Source organism: Triticum dicoccoides, chromosome 2B, assembly GCF_002162155.2.
Source record: "Triticum dicoccoides isolate Atlit2015 ecotype Zavitan chromosome 2B, WEW_v2.0, whole genome shotgun sequence".
Lineage (NCBI taxonomy): Eukaryota > Viridiplantae > Streptophyta > Magnoliopsida > Poales > Poaceae > Triticum > Triticum dicoccoides.
This window is the reverse complement of record NC_041383.1, coordinates 822,212,541-822,238,436: the sequence shown is the minus strand read 5'-3', so window position 1 is coordinate 822,238,436 and position 25,896 is coordinate 822,212,541.

Sequence of the window (25,896 nt, the reverse complement as noted above, 5' to 3'; positions counted from 1 at the left end):
CCCCTAGAGGAAACTCTTTTTTCATTGTAATTTTGCACTAGCCTAATGGAACACACTTGGGGTCATGTGGCCTAACTCTAATAATAGTTTTGAACTAATGCATGAAAGGAGGAGATCATGGACAAGACCAATGTTTATGGAGGTATTCTTGTTGGCAGACTGGAATATTTGGAACGAGGGAAATGCCAAACTGTTCATAAGAATTGAACCCCCTCAAACCTCATGGTCGCCCAGGTTCAAAGATGACTTTGCATTGTTGAATCATATAGATAATCGGTGGGTTCACCTCTTCATTGCCTCATTTGTAGAATCGAACCACTGATCTACTGGTAACATTATGTACTCAGAGCACCCTATTCTAATCCCCTTCTTCAAACCCTTTTCTGACAATGTATGCTCCCCCTCCCGTAAATATGTAATTATACTATGCTACCTCCTTTCAATTTAGAAGAAAGTGGGAGCCTCTCCCACTGTCAGTTTCGGCTAGAAAAACATGTCTATCGACTAGCCTGGCCCCGGCTTTATTAAAATAAAAGGGACCCTAGGGTTACAAGGATCTAGTCGGCTAGGTCAATGGAGGGGAATCCTCCATGGTTCCGGCTTCCTTGTCTTGAACCACAAGGCTTCCAGAGTCTTCCTTCCGTAGATCCCATAGGCTGGCATTATGGCCCAATGTGGGAACCGAGCCAGGGGGCTCATGCTGGCCTACTTGGGTCGATAACAAAGGAGGTGAGGCTTGCCTGGCCAATATAACAACGCCATGCATATGTTTAGGGATTTATTGTTGTAAACGTCATCCACGCATGCAACTTTTGGCAGAGAGGGCATGCCTCACTCACCCCACCTTCCATGCTTTCTCATTTGACTTGTAAATTTGAATCTATTTTATATTTTGAACTTCTAGTCCAATTTTTTTTTGCATATTCGTGTTTCTTTTGACAAGTGATTTGAAACAAGACCATCTTTGAATATGTCTTTACAAGCTGTGAAAAACCTTAGAAAGTTTCAACTACTAAAACATGATAGAAATGAATGATAAATTCACTAAGTTTCAAAATCTAAACCCTAAACCCTAAACAATAAAATCAAACGAAACTTAGTAAAACTTCATGAAATTTAGCAAAAAAAAACTTAATATTATGACTACCAAGTTTTAATAAAACTTAATATGGCAACTACCAAGTTCTCAGAATTGTTGTTGTTCGAAAGTACTCGTTGCAAGGAACACGAATATGCAAGCAGAATGGACTATCGGAATCGGCTTCGGAGGCCATGATTCCTTATATGATATGATATGTATGTGATGTTTACCCTCTAAAGGAGTGATGATTCTGATGTGTAGTGTTCATTCTGTGGTCCTTCTGCTCCTGACTGGTGATGATTTAGAGGAGTGCCAATGCGGTAGGGACGTCATGGAGAAGCGCTACCATGGACGAAGATGGCAGAAAGATGAGAAAAAAAATAAAAACAATCTTTCACTAGAATCTCGCCGAGGATGGTGGGGGGAAGAAGTCAGGACTGAGTGGAAGCACCAAGGGCGGCGAATGATCCCGGGGGCGTCCAGCGGCATGGTGGCTGGCAGCAGCTGCGGTTGCATGCTGCACGGTCGTCTCCCCTGCTATCTTGGGAGTTTCTCTCGGTCGACTAAATATCATCGGGCCACGGGGTGCTATTTAAGGTATGTTTCCTTATTATTTTAAGAAGTTATACATTTAGGGGATATGGTAGCTAGTGGTTAATTCCATAAATACCCCTCCCTCTCAAATATAGATTTTAGGGGATCTGATATGCCCTAATAAATATTTTATTGGTTATACCTAATCACATGCTAGATACTTCTCTCAGTGTATATATTAGTCAGACATTATGAATCTTACCAGGTTTTTAAGTAATAAAAATTATACCCAGAGATATACAAATATGTACCATATGCTTTATGCAAGTCACACATTAATCGTTTGAGACATGCATTTTTGTCCTTTTTAGGTATTTAAAAGGATTTTCAAAATTGTGGAGCTAAACGAATTAATATCTTTAACTAGAATCATTTTTAAGGGTCAATGTATCTCTAAAATTCTAATATGATATTTCATACAACCTAAGCTTTAAATTTAGCCAATATGTATTTCTTAATGATAGACATTAAGATAATATACGAATGATGCCACATGTTAATAGCGATGTTATTACATATAATTCTGCTAAGCAAAATAAAATAGAGCGATTTACTACTTATCGTCGTGGGACAACAAAATAAATTGTAGAAAAATATAACAATTTGATATAAAAAAATTCAAGTTAAAATTAGTTACATATGAAAATACGTAACATATGAGTTTATTTTCAAGAACATGAATTGAGAGATGAGAAAAATGATAATTAGTTTTTTATTAGGAAAACCTTTGTCGACATTTACCCTTTGATATTTATCGATCTCTATCAGACGACTCCCAACATGCTCAGAATTAGTTTTGAATATTTATGCATGACGACATGACAGATTGCATTTTGTGATGTTTATTGTGACTATTCATTTTATTCAATATTTAACTTTTTAGTTATAATATGAATGGAGGAGTTTTGATGAGACTTAATGAGCATAGTTTGTGATGGCATATAATAATATTTTAACCTACATTTATTATCGGTATGTTAGTTTTGAAAAATAGTTTTGTTCATTTCTTCCCAACGGTACAAATAAGAACAACAATTACTCATGTATTCAATTCATATCATTGCAAAGTTAATTCATGTTTATTATGATGCCCGTAGAGTTGTGGGAGTGAAACATGATTCATCTATGAGAAGCACAACTAGATGATTTGGGGTGACTAGAAGAAAATGAACAGTGGACATATGCTCTAACCTAGGCCATGCCGAGTCATGGATCCGAGGGATTCATGATTGGCTAGCCTCTTATCCTGTGGTTGACCCGTCCAAGCCGACCACCCTCACCTCTACAGGACACCGCCCAGCCAGATCGTGAGGTTGATCCCTCTCATTTTGATGCACATGGCCTAGTCATGGCCAACATCCACATATAGGATTTTCGAATTAAAACACTAGAACTACAGTTCATGTTCTGAATATAGCAGACGGACCTAGAAAAATAGGGCCTAACATGTGTCATGTCATGTACTTTGTTAAGTGCAGAAAAAGTTCCGAGTTCAGTGGAGGATCGAGCGTAGCACAACCTTAACAAACCATGCGCGTTCCCTCTCGAAAGTTAGATACTTCCTTGAATCGGTCCTGTTTCTAAGTAGTATACGAGAAGGCTGGTGAGAAATGATCTGAAATTTTAACACACACTGCAGGTTCGTACGGTGACACCATTCCGGGTTCCGTTCTTGCTTCGTATGGATTTTCGTGGATTTAAACTACGGCAAACCGCATGTAGGAGGCCCAGCCTTGGCCCTCGGGGACATGTAAGACACATTTGTACATGATGCAACTAATAAAATGGGCCAACATCGATGGCAAACTTCTACTAAAAACCATTCATAATCTAGAATGTTTATTGGTTAGACCTACTCATACACTAGAAAACTCTTTGAAGGTATAGATTTGTAAGACCTTACGCATTACTAATCTTAGTAAGATCTTTAAGGAATGAAAAATATAGGCGGGACATATACAAAATAATGTATACAATTTAATTGATGCAGCTTACACATTAATCTTTCGAGACATGCGATTTTGTCCCTGATATATTTTATATATTTAAATATATTTTAAAATTTGTGGGGTCAAAGGATTAATTTACCAAAATCATTTTAAAATGGCAATTAGTGTATCAGTAAAAAGCAAGCATAATATTTTCAACAACCTATATAAACTTAGCAAAGATGTATCCCTTAATGATAAAGTTTAGGACGTTGTAACAAATCAAACATATGCCAATAACAACGTTGTTATGTGTAATTATGCTAAATAGAAAACTATAAAAATTTATATAACTTAGGGTCCTAGGTTTATTTAATAAATGTAGACAAGTATAAAATTTTAACATAAATATTATTTAATTTAAACTTTGTATAACATAAAAAAATTAAATTTTAGGGTGGTTTACCATGAAGCCCACTTGCTTGGGTGTGGGCTCGACAACCGAGGAGGGCAAATCCGAGTACATGCCACGAGAGTTTGTGGGGGTTCTGGAGACCTACGTGGAAAGAGAGATTTGGGGACTATCGGTCGAGGTTGACGTCGGGATCGGCATTAGCCTCCCTCACGACGGCCCACTCGCTAGTGAAGAGCATGGGCTCGGCCACCAAGTAGGGCGGATCCGATTACAACCAGGGAGGTGCGGACACTCGGTCGATGTTGATGTCGGTATCGGCATTAGCCTCTCCCACACGGCGGCCCACTCATGAGTGGAGACCGTGAGCTCCGCCACCGAGAAGGGCAAATCTGATTACAACCACAGAAATTTGGGGGCTTTTGTGAGACAGACCCGGTAAGAGGGGTTTGGGCACTCGTGTTCGAGGTCGACCATTGCGCCAGGGATGGCATCGGTGTCGCTCGCAGCGACCCTTTTGTGCATGGAGAGAGTGGTCTTGGTAGCGGAGGAGGGTGGATCCGAAGACATATTGCAGTAATGTGTGAGTTGAAGATGTACGCAGAAGGAGGGGTTGGGGATAGGAGGTGGTGTGGAGCGGGATAGTTGGAATTTCGGCACATGTTCCCCACCAAATAAAAGAATTTTGGCACAAAAATTCATGTACATAGAGTGCAGGAGCAGATGAGCCGACTAGCGGTGGGCCGACAACAGATCCATGTCGAATGTGAAGCAGGTGTGTGTATGGAGAAAATTGCCCAAGAAAATTTGCGCTTCTACTCAATTATTTAAAATGGAAAGGTTACACATGGATTTATGTGTCTCTGTTTCATATACTACTGTTGTTATACACATCATTATATATATTGACATGGTACGTAGTTCCTAATATTGAACATTATTTTCTATATAAATGATAGCACAATATGGAGTTCATGACAAAATAACGTGTACTATTATTTTACTCAGCAAATTAATTTTGAGTAGATCATATCCCTATCCTAAACCACGCACATTATATATCTCTACCAGATCATGATTGGCGCATGTTGTTGCACCCGTCTAGTTCTCCAATAGAGTGATAGTAATTTTTACAAATAGATACATGTAGAAGAACCGAATTCCTATTTCAATGAAAGAACTTCTGATCCTATGCAATATTTATCATTTTATTATAGAACTATCATCTAGTATATTTTCCTGGTCATATATTCTGTTATTACTTCCAGGTCAATCAAATTATTTCTAGCATCTCATAAATTGAACCATTAAATCTGAAAGATAAGTAGACCATCAATGTGCCAAAAGGATCATATAAGGAAAGTGAAAACAAATGGCATTCCATGAAACTGATCACTACACTAATAGTCAGGAAAACACACCAAAATAATAATAGTGTGACATCCTTACATAGTCTTATTTTTTTCATTTACATATATTTAATAAATGACAATGGCAATACAATTAAAGGATGGAGTATCTGATGCAACTAAGCAGTGGATTAATTAATGGCATGTGGAAAGCTGCAATGCTCTTGTTGCATGGATGAGCTCCTTCAACCAATGGTGTATTTGATTGATACTCCGAATGCTTTCGCGCTGTATATTTGTATAGGGAAAAATATCAATGGAAGTACTACATATACAAAACCAAATGCAACCGTGACCTTTCTATTCAGGTCAATACAAATGAAATTTTGTATAATAACAGTCCAAGATACTGCAAATACTATTTGGTGAACATGTGGCCGCACTTGGTCATGTACATTAAAAACATAACTATATAAAAATTATGCAAAGATGTGTGTACATAATTCCAAGGAACGAGCTACCGTATCAATGTCAGCTCTACTTGGTTCAGTGCATATACAGACGACACTTATGGTCGCAGCACCATCAAGCTCTCATCAAATCTGATGAACAACAAGATGAACATATGTCAAGACTAAACTGGACTAATAAGATGCAACATAAAATTTAATATTATGATAAATTTGTACGCATCCAGATAAGATGCAGCCATGCCCTATGCTGCTGACAAACCGCGGTAGAGGTTCCGAATAAAGAATGAATATACAGTAGGAAGATCCATTTGGCAAGAATCCCAAGAAAATGTAAGAGCTATTTCTTCTTCTTAAATATGATGCAAGAAAAAGATAATTCCAGAAATGAAAAGGCGATAGAATTTGAACAACCATTCATCTAAATACTTTAAGAATCAAGGGAAAGCTTATTCAAAATACTAATATAAGAAAAAAATGATGCCTAGAAATTCTCTATTCAAAATCATAATGCTAATAGTTTGGCATATTATTATGGTACAGCAAAGTGAAAAAGATTTTCCAATATGTAGATAGTTATGCATACATAATCTTGAGATTGCACATGCTAATAGTACCCAAAAAAACTAACTATATGACATTATCATTTGCATCGTGGATCCACAATAACAAGCGGCGATGTGGTCGGGAAGGCTGTCGTGGTGCTCGAGACATGCAAAAATCCCTGCCGCGCTACCAGGATCATCTTGCAAATAATTTTATTAAATAAAAAACCTATAAATTAGCCTAGAAAAAAGCAAGGGGAGAAGGTGACAAGCAGTTTTAGGAAAGAGAGGAGACTGTTGGTTGCCATGAAATAGATGGCGGAGCCGATGACAAAGGTCCAATAGCGGCCGCGGTAGGCATCCGTGACGTGCAAGGGCGTGATTACGACGGCGCCGTACCAGTTGGTGACGTTGTTGGACGCCTTCACAGTCCCTGTCAGGCCAGGTAGACAGGTTGATCGTGTCCAACCTGCTCGTCTGGCCTTCACCGTCACCGTACCAGCTTCTCCGTCAGGCCAAACGAACAGGTTGGACACGGTCAATCTTGTAGGATGCACAAAACCTACCTATTCCTTTGTAATAACACATAAACATGTTGCTCCAGTTTCTTCATATATTTTTTGTATGAACCTGTTTATTCCCAATGTATGGAGTCAACATTCCTTTGTAAATGCCAAAAAAACTACCAAAAGCCCTATGGCACGTACTGTATGGATCACATTAGACAAATAACTGAACTTGTTTATGTTTCTTAGAGCCAATATCCACACACAAAATATTTCATAGAGCCGTTGAATGAGACAAAATTAATTTTATAAAGATTTGCCCATTGGTCTACTTAACCCAAAAGTATTCATTGGCCATAGAAAGGCAATACCAATCACGTCATATACTGTCTTATATATATTAATGGCTCACATGAAAAATATTAAATTGAGAGAAGCTTTTGTGAACTAAGATGACATCTCATTAGTATCTTCTAATTAAGAACTTTTTTGGAGAATAAGAAAAGGAGCTTGGGCTGGAGGAGAAAGCTAATTGGAGAGGTCGTACTCGTACCATGGAGTATGTAGGTGATTGGATGATGTGTTCTTAAGTAGATTAGGTGCTGGAGGCACGAATCGGTGGCCATGGCCACCAGCACTTTTGTTGTGTGGGCCAGGGAGAGCATCCGAGCCCAAGGCCGGCAAGCAGCCCGGGGTTTTATCAGTCCAGGCCTCGCTGGCAGACGTAGGCATCCTGGACGGCGCCTTGTCCTCCGAACGCCCGCGCGCGATGCTGGAGTGCAGTCTCGCTGTTCGATGAAAATTTGTCGCACCAAAACGTGCATAGCTCGGGCATGGACACATTTCTATAATCTCCTACTACCCTATTTCTTAATTGGCATTATAGAAGAAATAAATATGCCAGTATACTTTCGAGGCACACGTAGTAATCATTTCTTGAGTGCAGAATTGCTTTCACAAGATTTTGTGCAGGATTGACTATGTTAGTAGACCTGAGAATAATACAAAGACAAGTTATAAATACTTGTGAGTTGGTGAAAAGTGTTGTGCTCAAGTATGCTGATAGCAATGTGTATGAGCGTGTCATGGCCAAATAATAAATGGGCATGCTGTTAATCTCATGTAATGTAGTATGGGGCTTGCTAGTTATGCACCAAGCTGGCTACGCATGGAAGTAGTATCACGACTACTAGTCCCGCCCATACAGTTTCCTGGCACGATTAAAATATTCCTGCAGCGATGCCAACGTAACGTGGTGTGTTTGTCGATTATAATTCGGACCAGTTAGTCACAAGATGTGAGCTAAACTGACACGGTTGTTTGTTTCTTTTTCTTTTTTTGAAATTACGGTTGTTTGTTTCTGGATGGATAAACATTAAACCATCGCCTGCGCGTTTGTGTTTGTCTCTTTATTTATTTTGTATACGAATGTATACTGACACGCCCGCATTTTTATTGCCGTTAGGCATTAGGAAATACCCCTGCCCGGGGGACGTTTCTTTTTCGCGAAACACTCGCATCACGTCCCTCCGCACGCCCGTGTCCGAGGCCAGAGTCGTGGAGTTGCGCGTGCAGTGCTGCTGTGCATGTCTGTGTTATATCAACTCCATCCACTCGGAGGTCTGCGTTGAGAGCTGCAGTGCATGCATGCGATGGGAAAGATTGGTGTGCAATCCCATGGCCATCCAGTCCATGGCTCCATGGTGTAAGTTTGTGTTAAGGACATCTAAGGCCCGTGTTCTGTGGACGGAACTCCAAAATTCAGGACAACGTCAAGAATTACAATGGTAGGGTGCTCTTGAGGAATCGACGAATCTTCAAGGGAGGTGATTTTTTTTTGTATACACGTGAAAGAAGTCTATAATCTTTGTGTGGAAGACAACTCACTATGTATGTAATCCAACGGTTGTAATAAGTAAAATGAAGATTGAATGGAGGATTTATAAAATAAATTGCACATGTAGAACACATAATTGGCATATGAAATAGCAGTTAATTAGAACTCAGGAAGTTGTCTACAAATCATTGAAATTTTGTATAGCTGCGAAATTGTCACTAACAATTCTAGTCCCTCTAGCAACATGGCACATTCAATTAAACTACACCAATTCTGTATATGTACTAAAACTTCGGGGTTTTGATAGGTGTGACTGAATTCATTCGTAAAAAAGAGGTGTGACAAAATTACTGTTTGCATAGTGCAGTTGCAACTTGCAATGATAAAACGAAACGCTGACCAGTTCACGAGTGGGTCCTCCTGATAGAGATGATGACCAAATCGAAAATCCTACATCTAGGAAGAGCTACCAAAGGGAATCGTTTATTCTCAACCGACTTATCTTTCAGCGTCATCATCCGCCTCGAGCAGGCGACGCGTGTCCTTGTGGGCCTGTCGCGCATCCCTTCCTTCGCGAAGCCATCCACACGTTTCTAGCTAGTCAGTTTTTCTCTTTCTTCTTCCCTGTTCGTGCTCTATTCGTTATCTCCACCACCGCTCGAGGCCACTGCTGCATCTGTCTCTGGCCACCATGCCGCGAAGAGCTGCTGCCGTCGCTGCAGCTGTTGCAGAAACCGCTTGACGGAACTGGAGGGACGTCGCCAACATCGATGGTACACCATCATGCTGCGAGCAGTGGGCATCCCTGCCGACGCAGTGGCGGCTCCAGGAATTTGCAACCGGGTATTCATGTGTATTCATTTTGCCAAAATCATTGTTGTTTTTTGAAAATTGTCACTCTTTTACCAAAATATTTTGTAAAAATCATGGGTATTCAGATGAAGATCCAAGAATACCCCTAGCGCCACCCCTGTGCCGACGACGCATGCTCCAGAGTAACACTGGGAAGGGAGGTACGTGCTTGCGGAAGGTGCGGTGCTGCAAGCGCCTGACGTAGGGCGTCGACGAGATCTTGGGCGCCGGCATCATTGCAGCATCCCCGCTTCATCTCGGTGTCAGTGTTTGCGACGGATTTTCGCCAGAGTTGCAACGAGCCTCACCGGAGCCGTCGGTGCTGTGTTGGAGCTCCAGTGGGGCTGCAATGGAGCTTCGCCGGAGCCGTCAGTGTTGCATTGGAGCTCCGCTGGGCTGCAATGGAGTTTCGTTGGAGCCGTCAGTGCTGTGATGGAGCTCCGCCGGGGCTGCAATGGAGCTTCCCCGAACGTCGTCGATGCTGGCCATGAGAGCTACAATGAAGCTTTGCTGAATGCCATCAGTGTCATGTGGAAACTGTTGCGCTCTCGGTGTTGCGGTGGCGTCAATCAAACGGCTCCCAGTGCGTAAATCAGACAGCTGACGAAGTGGATGATTTATAAAGAAGTCATCCGGTTGATTTGTAGCAGCCACCGCTACCAAAACTCTTACATAAACCTCCAAACTAAACTCTCTCTCCCCCCCCATTACGGATTTTCAGAGGGGTGGGCCCCTCACTCCCCTAAACACTAATCATATTCTTCCATGTTGGCTAATACGTAAACTTAAGTAGTTCCTTTACGTAAGAGCATCTTCAACAGGCGCCCAATGCGCGGCGCGCTAAAATCTGGTTTACGGTGCGCCCATCGTCAAGTTTGGCGCATCGCGCAGCGCTTGCTCTAGCAGTAGCGCTAAAATGCAGCACACGCGCAGCTCCAGTAGCGCGCTAAAATGCAGCGCGCGCGAGCAGCCGACGCACACATTTATTCTCATTTTGGGCAGAAATTTCACATATCACACAAAACACACGACATATATTGAAAACAAACATCATTCCAACCAAGTTCGTGCCCAAAAGTTTATGCCCACAAGTTCAAATTCATGCCCACTACATAATTAAACCAAGTTCAACATGCAAACCAAGTTATGATGACACAAGCGAAAGCACAAGAATCAAGCCTCGTCCTCGTCTTCGTCTTCATCCTTTTCTTCCTCCGATTCATCCGACTCCTTCGAAGACGATTCTTCCTCCTCCTCTTCATTGTTGCGCGTCGTATCCTCATCACGTGAAGCTCGGAAGATGTTGCCAATATCTTCAACGGCATCTTCATGCGAAGGTGGCACACCGGCTGCCGGTGGTGCACCCATGCCCCCAATGAGAGACACAAAACTCATGCCACCCATGCCACCCATGCCGTCCAAGCCGCCCAGAGGTGCTCCAAAGCCACCAATGCCTCCCATGATCTCCATGGTAGCTCCAAAGCCATCCATGGAACCCATGCCGCCCATGGTAGCTCCAAAGCCACCGCCACCCATGGCACCAAGGCCACCGCCACCCATGCCGCAAGGCCACCGCCACCCATTGTGCGAATCATGGCTCTTTTTTGGATCAAGACTTCTTCACGGGCAAGGTTGACATACTCCTTTTGCGCATCATTGAACAAAGATGTGTCCAAGAAGAACAAGTGCTTCTCCCATTCCAAGAACTTAGCTCGCTCCTCCATTCCCACCTTCCTCTCCTCCAATGCCACTTTCCTCTCCTCGGCGGCCACCCTCCTCTCCTCGGTCGCCAACCTCCTCTGCTCGGCCACGGCATCTTGGTTCCTTGCCATTTTCCTCACCTCGTTGGGTTCTCTTCTTGCGTTGACCATTGCTTCCATAGCATTTTTTATCTCATCATCTCATTTCCTCTTCTTCTTTTCTTTTGCGTCTTTCTTCATGCCATCTGGTCGTTTTGGCTTCGAGTATGAAACCGAGTTTGGGGTGGGGCTTCTCTTGCTATCTTCACTTGATGCATCATCCTTATCCTCATCTTCCAAATCAATTGTTCGCTTGCGTTTTTTGCTCAAATCCAAATCATCAATATCCTCACGCTTCTTCCATTTCTCATCATCCTTCAATACTTCATAGCAATGAGGCAAGGTAAATGGCCTTTCTTTCTTGATATTCCCCTTCTTGGTCCTCTTCTCCTCTCCTTTGAACGAGTTTTGTGCAGCATTCAACTACATGAAAACAAAACAAGTTAGCACAAGAAACACCAACAACAAGCATGATGTGAACATGAGGAATGATGAAATGACACTTACCCTATCATCATCATTGGTGCCACTTGGGTTCAACTTGTCAACCGCTTTTTGTGCGGCCGCCCATTGTTGACAATCCCTATTGATGGTCCACCACCGGGAGCGAAGTGATCGTGCGGAGCGGTCAATTCCACTCATGTTGCGAAGATCAAAGTGTTCTTTCATCCGGAGCCAATAAGCATCTCTACTTTGATCACCTCCAACGGATGGATCCCTCGACACGTCCAACCAAGTTTTGCATAGCACAACGTCTTCGTCGTTGGTGTAGTTGCCTCCTCTTCCTTTCGGTGCGTCGACAATGCCCTCACCATCCTCGTCCACCTCGAACTCATGGTCTTCAAAATGCATGTCATTGGTTTGAGACCAATGCGAATTGTTTGAGCCAACACCCATAGTTGACATGTATGCATCATCGTTCACACTACAAAGTATATAGAACAATGCAATAAGCTATCTATATGTATGCATTCAAAAAATAAAGAAGGAAAAAAAGTTCGGGATTTTTTTACCTTTGGCGCATATTGTTGAACACATGGTGCGCGTCGGCCGCCGGCTCAACAAGTGAGCTCGCCGGCGCTTCGGTAGCCGCCGCGCTCGTCACACGCCCTGCAAGCTTCTTCCTCAGCGCCTTCGAGGTGCTAGAGCCGTCCACCGCCTCCTTCTTCTTCGCGGATGTCTTGCCCTTCTTCGGCCGTGCCGCATTTGGAGGCTTTGAGGGGGGTGCACGTGGCGAGTCAGCGACCTCCACGGCCAGTTCCATCCTGGCGCCGGTCAGGGACTGGGCTGGGCTGGATGGCAGGTTAGGCGCTGTGGGCTGGCCGGGCTTTTGCGAGTACGATGGCCGGCCATGTATGTTATGCATGGTGTGCTCTGCTCTGTCTCAGTAGCAGCTTAGGATTCCCTCAAAAAAAAAGTAGCAGCTTAGGTGCTCTGTTTGGGGAAGGAAGAAGGACGCGTGTCTCGCCACTATTCATTTACTACAATAGATATAATCTGGAGGGGCGGTTTGCCGTCCACGGCTCAGACGAGTGTCCACGATCGTCGGCGGGGCGGTTTGCCGTCACCGTAGCTTTTACATGCACGCGCTATCCGTCCAAATGAACATGCACTTTTTATCCATCTACATAACCAATCTTTTCATTCCATGGCTAGTCAATATGACGATTGTAATGCTAGTCAATACTAGTAAATGTGCACGTGCAACGCACGTTATATTACAATCATATGTGAAAATTCAATTGTGTATGTATTCAACGTGCACCAGTGAATTAATCATGTGACAGCAGCAAATGTATAGTCAAATTTACAAAATCAATCTAACAGAAGATCAAACACTACCCTGTTCATAGTGAAGGTTCAGCTTGTAGTGCAGCAAGATCTTCATCTTTAGTTGTAGCTTTCTGCACAGTTCTTCAAGTTCCTCCTTTGGTTAATCCTGCGCATCTTGTGCAATAGTATAGATGGTAAGTGATTCAACTAAAACAATGAAATGCAAGATTGTAATAAATCTTAAATATTACCTTGTTAAAATTAGCAAAAGCTCCAAGGGGATCTGACAACGCATCCTGATTTTTTTTGATATGTTCTTAATTCCACCCATTGTCTTTCAACACACCAATATTCCAACAATATGCATTTATCAATTAAAATATCTAATTTACAAGGCTGAAAAGCTACACATGAAGCATTTCCAAGACCGTGACAAGAGTAATGGTATACCTGGGAACGAAATTGGAGATTACACTGACAGAGCATAAAATAAAGTAGTTGGGTGCAAGAGAAAACCTCCACATATATACAGTGAGATGGCTCATACGTCCATAAGAATACATGGTGTCAGTTTGGATCAATTATTTTTTCCATCGAGAAAGCCCAAGTCCACAGTATCATGTTAAAAGCAGCGAGGACATCAAACATATCAAGATTTATCGAGAGTATATCAAACTTACTTGCAAGATATATTCTTTAAGCATGCTATGTCCAAAATCATCTTAAACTTTCAGAAATCGGGAAAGACGGGTGGATTTCCTCATACGATAAATAAAGAATGGAAACAACACGTAATGATAATTTAGCATCCCTGTTTACTTCCAAACACTAAATTAAGAAATGAGACACCTAATTACCAAGTATTTACAAGAAAAATCCATGATTATTTCATCATACAGTAAAATAGAAATGGAGACAACAGCTAATGAGTAATGACCAAGGGTCTTTTCAAAACATCTTGCATCCGAACAACACTAACCAATGGTCTGAAGCCGCTCGCTGATTTTCTCCTACTGGTTCTGCAGCACAATTCAGTTTAAACAGACGTTTAGTTCAAATCCACCGTAATCCCAAGAGAAATGCAAAACATTTGAGTGCATATGGTAGAAAAAATGCAGTTTCGGCAGTGAAACTACCTTTGCAGGCTTGACGTGTCCTTGTGTGGGGCGGTGGTGATGGGCGCCACCTTCTTCGCCTTGCTGGCCACCATGCTCAATAAACCTAAGAAGGTTAACCATGTTCAGCATTTTTTGTAGCATGGAAAATAATAATATATATGCTTGTCAATTAGGTCCACAACAACACTTTCTATTCACTTAAATATTTCAAAATTTAGTTTCTTCCTGCGGGACAATTTTTTTTGTATCAAACAATATTAGAGAGATTCAGTTAAACAGGCATTATGCTCATATCCACCGAAATCCCAGAGGAATGCAAAACATTTGAGTGCATATGGTAGAAAAAAATGCATTTTTGGCGGTGAAACTACTTTTGCAGGCTTGGCCAGTCCTTGTGCGTGGCAGTGGTGATGAGCGCCACCAGCTTCGCCTTGCTCGTAATCCTGCTCAATAAACCTGGGAGCAAGAAGGTTGAACATGTTTATCATTATTTTGTAGTGTGGAAAATAATAATATGTATACTTGTCAATTAGAGGTCGACAACAACGCTTTCTATTTACTTTAAAGTTTATTTTCTTCCTGTGGGACAAATTTTAGTAAGAACAAAAAGCATGCTAGCAGAGCACCAGCGCTGGTCCATGGTCACGGGCTAATGGCGACCCTGTCGGGGGAGAGCGAGGGAGGGAGGCAAGGAGAGAGGGATGAATGAAGGGATGAGATGTACCTTGACCGCACCAGTGCCCTTACTCAGCCGCCGCCGGTGGCTCTGACCACAGAGTTCTCAGCCTCGAGCACCATCACCCGTCGGCAGTGCACCGAGAGCGCCGCTAATTCCAACACGAGCAGTGCCCTCAGGCCTCCGTTGCTCACGGTCAATTTCTCCTTCGCCGCAGGTCGTAGTTGCGGTCGCCGCCATTCTTGTCGATCTCCAATCTGTTCGGGAAACGGCTCGAGTTTGACTGAGGGGGCAGGTCGTAGTTGAGGAGCAGATCGACGGGCATGGGACGTCCCCGCCACGGCCATCAGCATGCTCCAGACCGCCGGACGCGGGTCTCTTCCTCGATCCCGCTGCCGCCACCGCCACCCACGTGGTTGGCTCTGTTCGCTCCGCCTAGCGCGCGCGGCTCATTGTATTCGTGAGTGAGTGACGGGGCCATCCGAATTACCTAACATGAGACGCTAGACAAAAATTATTTTCAAGAGAAAAATCACCTAAGATGAACAACAAACCAGATCAAAGACTGGGGTTGCCGCAAGCTCGTGTGACTTGCTCGAGCTGAATCGTCTGCTCAAACCTTCTAATGCTGGTGCATATGGGTGCAGAGGAGGACGACCATGGTGGCCGATGTTGGAGGACGGGGCAGATCTTGGCTGGATCCGGTGACCTAGGGAGGAGGGCCACGGGTTCGGCGGTGCTGTCCAGATCAAGGGCGTGCCCGGCGAGAGGGCGCCGTCTCAGCTCATCGTCGGTGTTGGTGAAGGAGATACGTCAGCTCTACCTCCTCTAGTCATCGACTGGGTAGGGATAGGGAAGATGATAGGAGGGGATGGGAGGTGCTGCAGGCACACTCGCCGGTACTGCAGCGGCTGCAGTGGCGGAGGAGGGTCAGGCGGCGGCGCATGTGGCGTGGGTGTCCAACCCTCGTCCGGTGGCCAAAGGCAGGCAGCCTCGCGAGGCAGTTAGCGAGCATGGGGCTCTGATTGAGATCACTTTCCTTTTTTTCTGCTCTTTGCGTGATTGTGGGGATGAGTTGGTGTGTGGCGGAGCTTCCTATATTCTTGTGATTCGGTGAAGCACGGTCAGCCAACTTAAATTACTAAGTGCACACCGGACAACAGATTAGATTAAAGCTAGCTATTAGATTAAGTTTAGTGGGCCTAATCCTATAGTGCTAATCAAATTGTGTACATCTGTTCGTGTGGCTTTAAGAAAGAATTAGTTTGATTGTTTAATAGTAGTATAGATATAGATGACGATTGTAACGCTAGTCAATAGACATAATCTATCTTTCTAAAATGTGTCTTACAATATGTTTTCCACGCCTTCTCCTCAAATTCAAATAGGATCACTTCCATGTATGTACATATATTTTTTGCTCTATTCTTTGGACCCTAATTAAAAAGGCAACCCTTCTGCCCACGATTAGTTAAAATGTAGACACCTCTAAAGTAGCAGGGCTAAGAATACAACTAATACATGTTGTAATAATATTGAATTGATTGAAACATGTAAGACACATTTGTTCATGATAAATCCAATTAAAATGGCCAAGATCGATATAAAACTTATGTTAAGCACCATTCCAATTAGTATTTTGATTGGTGACTTACTAATCACACTCTGGAAACCTCTTTCAAAAAGTACATATCTTAGGCCTTATGCATGACGGATCGTACTAAGATCTTTAAGTAACAAAAACAATACTCATTTAAATAGATTTTTGGGGGGTGATAATTATTGAATTATTTTTAAGGATGGTGTGTCGCTAAAATTTAACATAATATCAACTGACGTTGTATATTTAGCAAAGATGTATTTCTTAATGATAGATTTTTTAACATTGTAAAAAAGAACGTCTTATGTTAATAACAACGTTGTTACATGTAATTATGTCAAGCAAAAGCAATAGATAAATAAATTCTTGAGGTTTTAGGTGAACACAGTAAATTATAGGCAACTATAAAAGTTTAGTATAAATATTACTGAATTTACAAAATATTCAGTCTTATTATCATTTCAAAATAAGTCAGCGCCAATTTAAATATGAAGTTCTTTATGTTGTTCAAGAGTTTTAGAAACTTGTTTAACTTCAATTTGACAAGAAAATTATCACGGTTCATAATGACTAGGGAGGTGAGTATAATGGTGTTCTCGATGGATGCTCTGTTACCCCAATGTGTGCCTTTTATTTATGTCATCCATCCAGAGTTGAAACCTAAACTTGACAAACAAACAACAGTTCTAAACATGTTTCAGTGGAGCGAGATTGTTTGTGCTACAGTAGTATACATCCTACCTACTCCTACCATACGCAGACATTTCTTCTCATTCAGTCCAATACATATAGTGGACACGTCTAGGAAGCGCACGTGTGCTCCCTAGCGTTCCTGAGCACACAGCCAAAAAAGGTAAGCTTTTGTCTAGATGATATGGTGCAAAATCAATTTTAATAAATAAAAGATATTGTCCCATGTGCAATTATTTTGTGTGTTCAAAAATTTCAAAGAGTCATAACTTTTAAACCAAGCACCGAAATTAAGACCCGTTTTCACCTTTAGGTCTCCAACACTGAGTTCTTTGAAACTAGATCCCATATGGGTATGTTTCGACAAACTATTTTTTCTTAGGCACTTTGGTGCCATAGAGAGGCAACTTTTTATATTACAGTAGGCAACTTTCGGTTAGGATGCGTATCATGGTCACGTATTATCCTGATGTTCTTTTGAGTTTGCTACGACAACTACCAAGTTGCCTAGCATCACATGTAAGTTGCATACCATGAATACCTATCAACTTTGATGCTAGATGAAAAAACCATGTTGTCAGGTTGTCTATCAGGACTACATATGAATCTCAAAGATGTTATAAAGTTGGCTACTATGTCCGTCAAGTTCCCTAGCGTCACCTACTAAGTTACTTTCAGTGAACTTGTTTTTCTTATACAACTTTGGTGCCATGAAGAGGCAACTTTTTATACTACAGTAGGCAACTTCCGGCTAGGCTTGTGTATCATGGTCACTATCATCCTGATGGTCTTTTAGTTGGCTACGATGATTACCAATTTGCCTAGCATCACATGTAGCTTGCCTACCATGACAACCTATCAACTTTGACGCTACATGAAAAACCTTGTTGTCAAATTGTCGATCATGCTACCTATCAACTCAATGGTGTTATATAGTTGGCTATCATGTCCGTCAAGGTGCCTAGCGTCACCTATGAAGTTGCTTTTGACAAACTTTTTTCATTGGCAACTTTGGTGCCACAGAGAGGCAACATTTTATACTACGGAAGGCAACTTTCGGTTAGGTTGTGTATCATCGTCACAAGTTGGTGGTACCTGAAGTTACCTAGCAGGTGATGCAGGTGCATATGAGTATGTTTCGATGAACTTTTTTCAGGCAACTTTGGTCCACAGAGAGGCAACTTTTGCTCTATAGTAATCAACTTTTAGTTAGGCTATGCATCTTGATCACTCATCGCCCCAAATGTTCTTTTGAGTTGGCTACGATGACTAAAAAATTGCCTAAAATTACCTACAGGTTTCTTAGCAGGTGATATATGTGCAGGATCCAAAGGAAATTCTTAACTAACATATGCAACAAAGAATAGCAGGGGAAAGGAACACTCGTCTGATCTAGCCTATCCGATCAAGAAGAGCACCGCCAGAAAACACTTACAAAAAATGTTGGGCAAATCCACTCGACAAACAAAAAGGAAAAAAATGGGCCACTTCCGATCCACTCCTAGGCAACTCCTTCCGACATATTGTGCAACTACAATCATCACCTGGGCAGTGCCCTCCACCTTCATCCATCCCATACGCTTCCTATCTCTCTTGCCTCGCCGCCTACCAGCTTTGTCTCCCCGCCACACGCCCTATCTCACACCTCGCCACCCTCCACCTATATCTCCCCCCACACACGACTCTGTGCACTATGTCTTGATTTTGGGATACTCTTATGCCACCTACATTCCATAGATTGCAAAACATGTGTATACATTCCAACAAACAACAGTCCCACTACAACCCTTTATTCAAGGCTGATGGAATCGAGATCAACAAGGCATTGTGCTTATTCCATCAAGAAATCTTGAAAAGTTCCTCTCCAATTTCAACCGGGCTTGGTGTGTGTTAACTGTTGCCGTGTAAAACTATCTTTGAATCTAGTTCATACTCATCCCTGGCAAAAAGTTCAAGCAACTATCCTAACAAATCCAAGCAAATGGACTACGAAAACACAATGCAAAAAGTTTTCTACAAAAAACCAAAGCAATTATCCTAGCAAATTCAAGCAACTATCCTAGAAAAATCAAGCAACTATCTTACACAAAATGAAATGCAAAAACTGCCTTATCAAAACCAAGCAACTGTCCTAACAAAACCAAGCAACTGCATTAACAAAAGCACCATGCAAAGCTATCCTATCAAAACCAAGCAATTGCGTTAGAAAAATTGGCTAGATGCTAACACGCATACATCAGTAGTTGGCTAGACGCGTCAGTAATCTAGCATGCCGGTAGCAGGACCAAATAAATGAGTGTTAGCATAATATCAATTAGAGACTACTGCACGCCCTTATGGTCAGGACACTTGATGGTGCCGTCGCGCTCTACCTTTATCAGGAGGGCGTCCATTATTAAGCATTCGGGATATTCAAAGCTACTCTACAAAAGTATGTCATAAGATTTAAGAAATAAACACATTCAAGTAGGACTAGAATTTGCTAATGTAGGCGGTTGATCGTCTTTGTTTTCAAAAGAGTAAAACCAGGTGAGGCAACTTTACCTGTGATTTCAAGCAACTCGTATTAAAATTTGAAGCAACTACTATCAGGCATGTAAAAAAGGTTTGCTGCCCCATATAAGTTCCTTGCAGTAAAAAATAGAATGCATCCCCTGTGCAAAAGTAAAAATAATATGCAGCAACTTTGATATGATTTCAGGAAACTCATGTAAAACTTGAAGCAACTAGTGCCATGCATTAAAAGACGGGTTACAGCCCCCATAAGCTCCTTGCAGTAATATCAGGGAACCCTTGTGCAAAAGAAAAAGAACCACAAAAACAGCAAGTAGAGACAGCATATTACTGCAAGGAGCTTATGGGGGTTGTAACCCGTCTCTAGTGCCTGTGATCCAGATGATGTGATTTAGTAGCCAACTTTGTGGAGTTTTCTGAACAACTCCACTGTTTTCCTTGGGCAACTACACACGCATAGTCATGTGCATCATATCTCCAGCTATGGCACCTGAGAAAAAAGGATAAAGAACATACACATTTTTTTTGAGGGGTTCATAGAAAAACTTAATCTAATAAAAACACTATATCCCGACGACGAGCTCCACCCCTCCCCTCTACGATCATTCTCGCATCAAGGGATCCCACCTTGAGGAGAAGAAATTCTTGATGCATCTCTGTGACACAAACCTAATTGAAAGGTATCTAAAACCTTTAAATATTGACCAAAATATGGTCTTGATGATGTTTTTGATAATTTGGATCGGGCAACTAGATACATAATTTTAGGCAACTGTATGGTTGATTGTAGACAACTATGTTATCTTTCATGTACCGTGCATAAAAAAGGATCCAAAATGTGTATGGCAACTCTGGTATCTTTTTTTGTGTGTATTTTTGTTGCTTTTGTTTTCTGGTAGTTCGTCCCAAATGACACCATGTTTTACTTTATGGTGCTCTGCGATTTGTGGCCTGCGGTTGCTTTATTCTGGTTCGTAGTTCTTGTATTCTGTTTACAGTGTTGCTCTATCCCTACTGGCCCCTCTTTTTATGTTTCTCTATCGTACACAAAAAAGGGGTACGACTGACTATGAGATGACACTATTTAGCACCTGTAGTACAGAACCTACACCTGATTGTTATTTTTGTAATACTTTATTTATACTTACAATAATATATTCCTCAAAAGTATTTGGAACAGTACATGTGAAAGATATACAATGGATTGGCGAACGCCGTCCTGGCAGACACCACCTCCCAATCTGATTTCCGCGCGCGGTCGCCTCCGGCACCATGACCTTCCTGTTGGCGTAGAGGAAGCGCTTCACCTCAGTGGCCTTCTCCTGGGTCGCCTTGCCGTGCCTAACGAGCAAGGCGAGCACCTCGGTGAGCGTCATGAGCTAGTGCAGCGTGACCCCGTTGGAGGCGAGGTTTTCCCTCCCTCCCTGCTCGCGGCTGTACAGGCTCGCGGTCGACGACGACAACGGGCATCGGCGACTACGAGCCCCTGGCTCAGGCCTCAGCACGGAGCGGAGCGGCGCGACGGTCTCGAGGACGGAGCGGCGCCGCTGGTGACGAGGTCCTAGACGATGAGCACGGTGTCCGCCGCGCGGAAGGACCCCTGGGTGCGGCGCACGGCGGCGGCGGAGGATATGGGGACGTTGCGGGCGACGGAGAGCACAGAGGCGAATGGGAGGGCCGTGTAAGGGACGCCACACAGAAGGCCCTAGGGGCGCGAGGTCTGGACGGAGCCAAGGAGGAGGACATCGACGGCGGCGAGGAGCCACGGGTGGTAGACGAGCACGGGCCGGCCGATGGATCTCAATCGCGTGGCTGTTGCGGGTGTGCGCTCGCGGTTGCCAAAAGGTGCAGCTGCAGGATTAAGCAATCAGGTCAATTACATGGTTTTCCTACATGTTGCCGGGCCCGCTCAGCCACACTAAGTTTTTTTTTTTTGAGAAATCTCGCTGTCTTTATTGATTCATGACAATGTTCATAGGTACACGGCTTGGGTCATGAGGAGTGCCCAACCAAACATGTCTACCTATATCTAAATTACAAGCAAATTTAGCGAGATTATGAGCCTCGAAATTAAAATTCCTACGCTCAAAAACAAAAGAACAAGACGTAAAACTATATTTGCGGTTCGTTATTTCATGTATAACAGCCGCATTGGGGCTAGCTGTCCCTTCATTGATGTCCTGCATCACACCTTGGCAATCCGATGCCACCCTGATATTCTGCTTGTGGAGATCTTCCACCAGCGCTAGAGCCTCCCGACACGCGTATGTCTCCAGGATCATCGGGTCGCGTACGCCCCCATAGACCACCGCTGACGCGCCAAGATACTTGCCATTTGAGTCACGGCAGATTGTGGCAGCAACTCCCACTCGCCTGTTTCTTGATAATGCACCATCGAAGTTTATCTTATGTGAGCCAGGCGGAGGTGGAATCCAACGCCGTTGCTGCTCCCTTGCCGCTTGAAACTGTACCCTAGGTTCACAAGCGATAGCTTGATGTAGCTCTTGAAGATAAGAGTCTACAAAGGAAATAGTCTGGTGTGGATTTTGAAAAAGAGATTCATAAATCGCCTTGCGCCTTGCGTATCACACAGCCCATGATGTGACAATCATCCTTGAGAAGCTTGCGTGGTCTAGTACCTCATAAAGCTCAAAAGGCCAATTCTTCGCACTTGGCTCCGTATTCGCCGTCATCTTGAACACAATATTTTCATCTGTTAATGCCCAAACACATCTCGACATCGTGCAAGACAGGAGCGCATGTCTCCACGAATCTTGGCAGCCACATAGAGGGCCGGCACTTTGAGTTGCCATATTCCGTCTCTGAAGAACGTCCGTGGTTGGTATAGAATGACGTGCTAGACGCCACAGAAAAATTCTCACCTTTGATGGCACTTTCAGTTTCCATAGATTGCTCCATGCATCCTCTTCTCTCGAGTTAGATGATGCACCTCCTCTCCTTCTAACCAAGCTTCTCTCTCTAACTTTGTTGTGACAAGTAATTTGTACGCCGAGTTTACAGTGAACTTGCCCTTCCTATCAGGATTCCAAGCCCAGAAGTCCTCCGTGTTGCGGGTGCACACTGGTATCTTTAAAATGGCCTCAGCATCAAAGGGCAGAAAAACTGACCGTATTAGGGGATCATTCGATGCCGCCGTAGCTGGGTGCAAAAGGTCAGATACTCTCTCCGGCGGTCTTTGAACCAGCGACGTGATCAGCCTCGGTGCTGTTTCTTTGGGTATCCAATTGTCCTCCCAAATACTAGTAGATCGTCCATTCTCAATCCTTCTGATAACTCCTTGTTGCAACACATCCCGGCCCTCAAGGATAGCCCACCAAATCTGTGATAGCCGAGACCCCAGCTCCGCCTCAAGGATTGTAGAGCTTGGGAAATACGATGCCTTCAAAAATTTTGTGCTTAAAGTTTCTGGTTCCTGAAGGATTCTCCACGCTTGCCTCGCAAGTAGTGCTAGATTGAACAGTTCAAGATCTCTGAAGCCTAAACCTCCCAAGAATTTTGGCTTGGTCATAACATCCCATGATACCCATGCTGGTTTGCGTTCGCCTTGTTTGCAGCCCCACCAAAACTTCCTGATGATAGTTTTTATGTGATCACAAATGCCTCTTGGCAATTTGAAACAAGACATTGAAAATACCGGAATAGCTTGTGCTACAGATTTTATGAGCACCTCCTTTCCTCCTGCCGACAAGCACTTGCTCATCCAACCCTTCACCTTATTCCAGACCCGATCACTCAAATATTTGAAAGTCCCCTTCTTGGAGTGCCCCACATCAGATGGCATACCCAGATATTTGTCATTAAGTGATTCATTGGGAACTTGCAAAAAAACCTTCACGGCATTTCGAACTATTTCTGGACATCCTCTACTGAAGAAGATTGATGACTTGTCCCTGTTAATTCTCTGTCCCGATGTCAAACAATATTTATCCAATAGGTTTGAAACCGACTCCGCTCCGTTGATACTTGCCCTGAAAAATAGCAGGCTGTCATCCGCGAATAAAAGGTGGTTCACCGGCGGAGCCGATGGTGCCACCTTAATGTCGCTGAGCTGGGATGACTCGTTCTGAGATTTTAAAAGGCACGAAAGGCCCTCTGCTGCCAACAAGAAAAGATAAGGTGAGATCGGATCTCCCTGTCGAATACCACGGGTAGGCTTAAACACCTCTGACTTGACCCCATTAAACATCACTGAAAAAGATACTGAACTTATCATGCTCATGATAATCGTTACCCATTGTGAAGCAAAACCCAGTTTCTCCATAATAGCACGCAGGTAAGTCCACTCCACCCTGTCATAAGCTTTCATCATATCTAGTTTTAACGTGCAATAGCTATTAGCTTTGGATCTGTTCCTCTTCATAAAGTGAAGGCATTCATAGGCTGAGATTATGTTATCCGTGATTAGCCTTCCAGGCACAAAAGCAGATTGCTCTTCAGAAATTATGTCAGGAAGCACCGCCTTCAAACAATTTGCTAGCACCTTTGAAGCAACCTTATAAAAGACATTACACAGGCTAATGGGACAAAACTGTGAGAGCAAGACAGGGTTTGTTACCTTCGGGATCAGCACCAATAAAGTATCATTAAGCCCCTCAGGGCTCTCCTTTCCCCTGACAATACAAAGAACAGCCCTAGTAACCGCCTCTCCACATACATCCCAGTGTCTTTGGAAAAAATGCGTCGGGAATCCATCTGGCCCCGGAGCCTTAGTTGGAAACATTTGAAACAGCGCTGCTTTGACCTCTTTCTCTTCATATGGAGCCAACAGACTCGCGTTCATCGCTGATGTCACTTTCACCGGGACATGATCGAGCACATCCTGCATGCCTTGGACACCCTCTGGCGTGTAGAGGTTCTTATAGAAATCAAGAGCTAATTGCTGCATCTCGGTGGGATCTTCAGTTAGCTGACCATTTGGCTTCTGAAGTGATTTTATCAAGTTCTTTCTCCTCCGCATCAAAGCCCTCATGTGAAAGAAATGTGTGTTTCTATCCCCTTCTGACAGCCACTGAACTCTCGACCTCTGCCGCCACATTATTTCTTCTCTCATGTAGAGCTCAATAAGTTTGTCATTAATTTTAATTTCAACGCGTGATGGCCCAGTCCTCTGTGGTTGGCTCCTTAATCGCTCAAGCTCTTTTTTTAACTTTTTTATCTCACCACGAACGCTACCAAACATCATTCTAGACCACTCCCCTAGGTTCTGTGCAAGGTCTGCCAGTTTCCTGCGTACACCCTCCACCGATGGATTGTGACCGACGAGCTCCAATGCAGATCGAACTGCTGGCTTTAATCCTGCATGCGTGTCCCACATGGCCTCATAGCGGAACATCTTCTCTCCCTTCCTTCCTTGTGCCGGTGCTAGGTTCAGGAATATAGCATTGTGATCGGACGTAGCTGATGTAATATCCTGCACCTCTGCCTGGGGGAAGCGTTGGCACCAATCTAGTGTCCCCAGAGCTCTGTCCAAACGAACTCGCGTGTAAGTGCCACCGGCCACTTTTTTCTCATAAGTCCACCGGGTACCAGAACAACCCAAGTCTATGAGGCCACAAACATCCACGGCATCTCTGAAGCCTTGTATCTGTGCTTGGCTTCTAGTGCCAATTCCATCATGCTCGTCGTGCTGAAGCACCTCGTTAAAATCACCAATGCAGACCCAAGGCATATCCTGCAAACTTGCCAAGTTCTTCAACGTGTCCCATGTCTGATGATGAAGGTGGGTCTGAGCCTCCCCATAGACACACGAGAGCCTCCATGGATCCCCACCCAGATTAGAAACCTTTGCATCGATGGATACCTCGAATAACCCAAACTCTCAATCTTCATATCATTATTCCAGTACATAGCCAAACCTCCACTTCTACCGGAGGAATCAACAACAAAAGCATTATCAAAACCTAAAGTACTTGCTAAGTTTTCAGCCCTAACTCCCGAGATTTGAGTTTCAACTATACAGAGTACTCTAGGGGCAAACTTTCGCGCTAATTCGCGCATCTCTTGAATTGTCGGGGCGTTGCCTATCCCGCGACAATTCCAACATAACAGATTCATTGCGCCCGGCGGTCCTCCTCCGGGGAGGCCGCCGATCGTGCATCATTCTTCTTGGGCCGTTTCACTTCTTTCCTTGG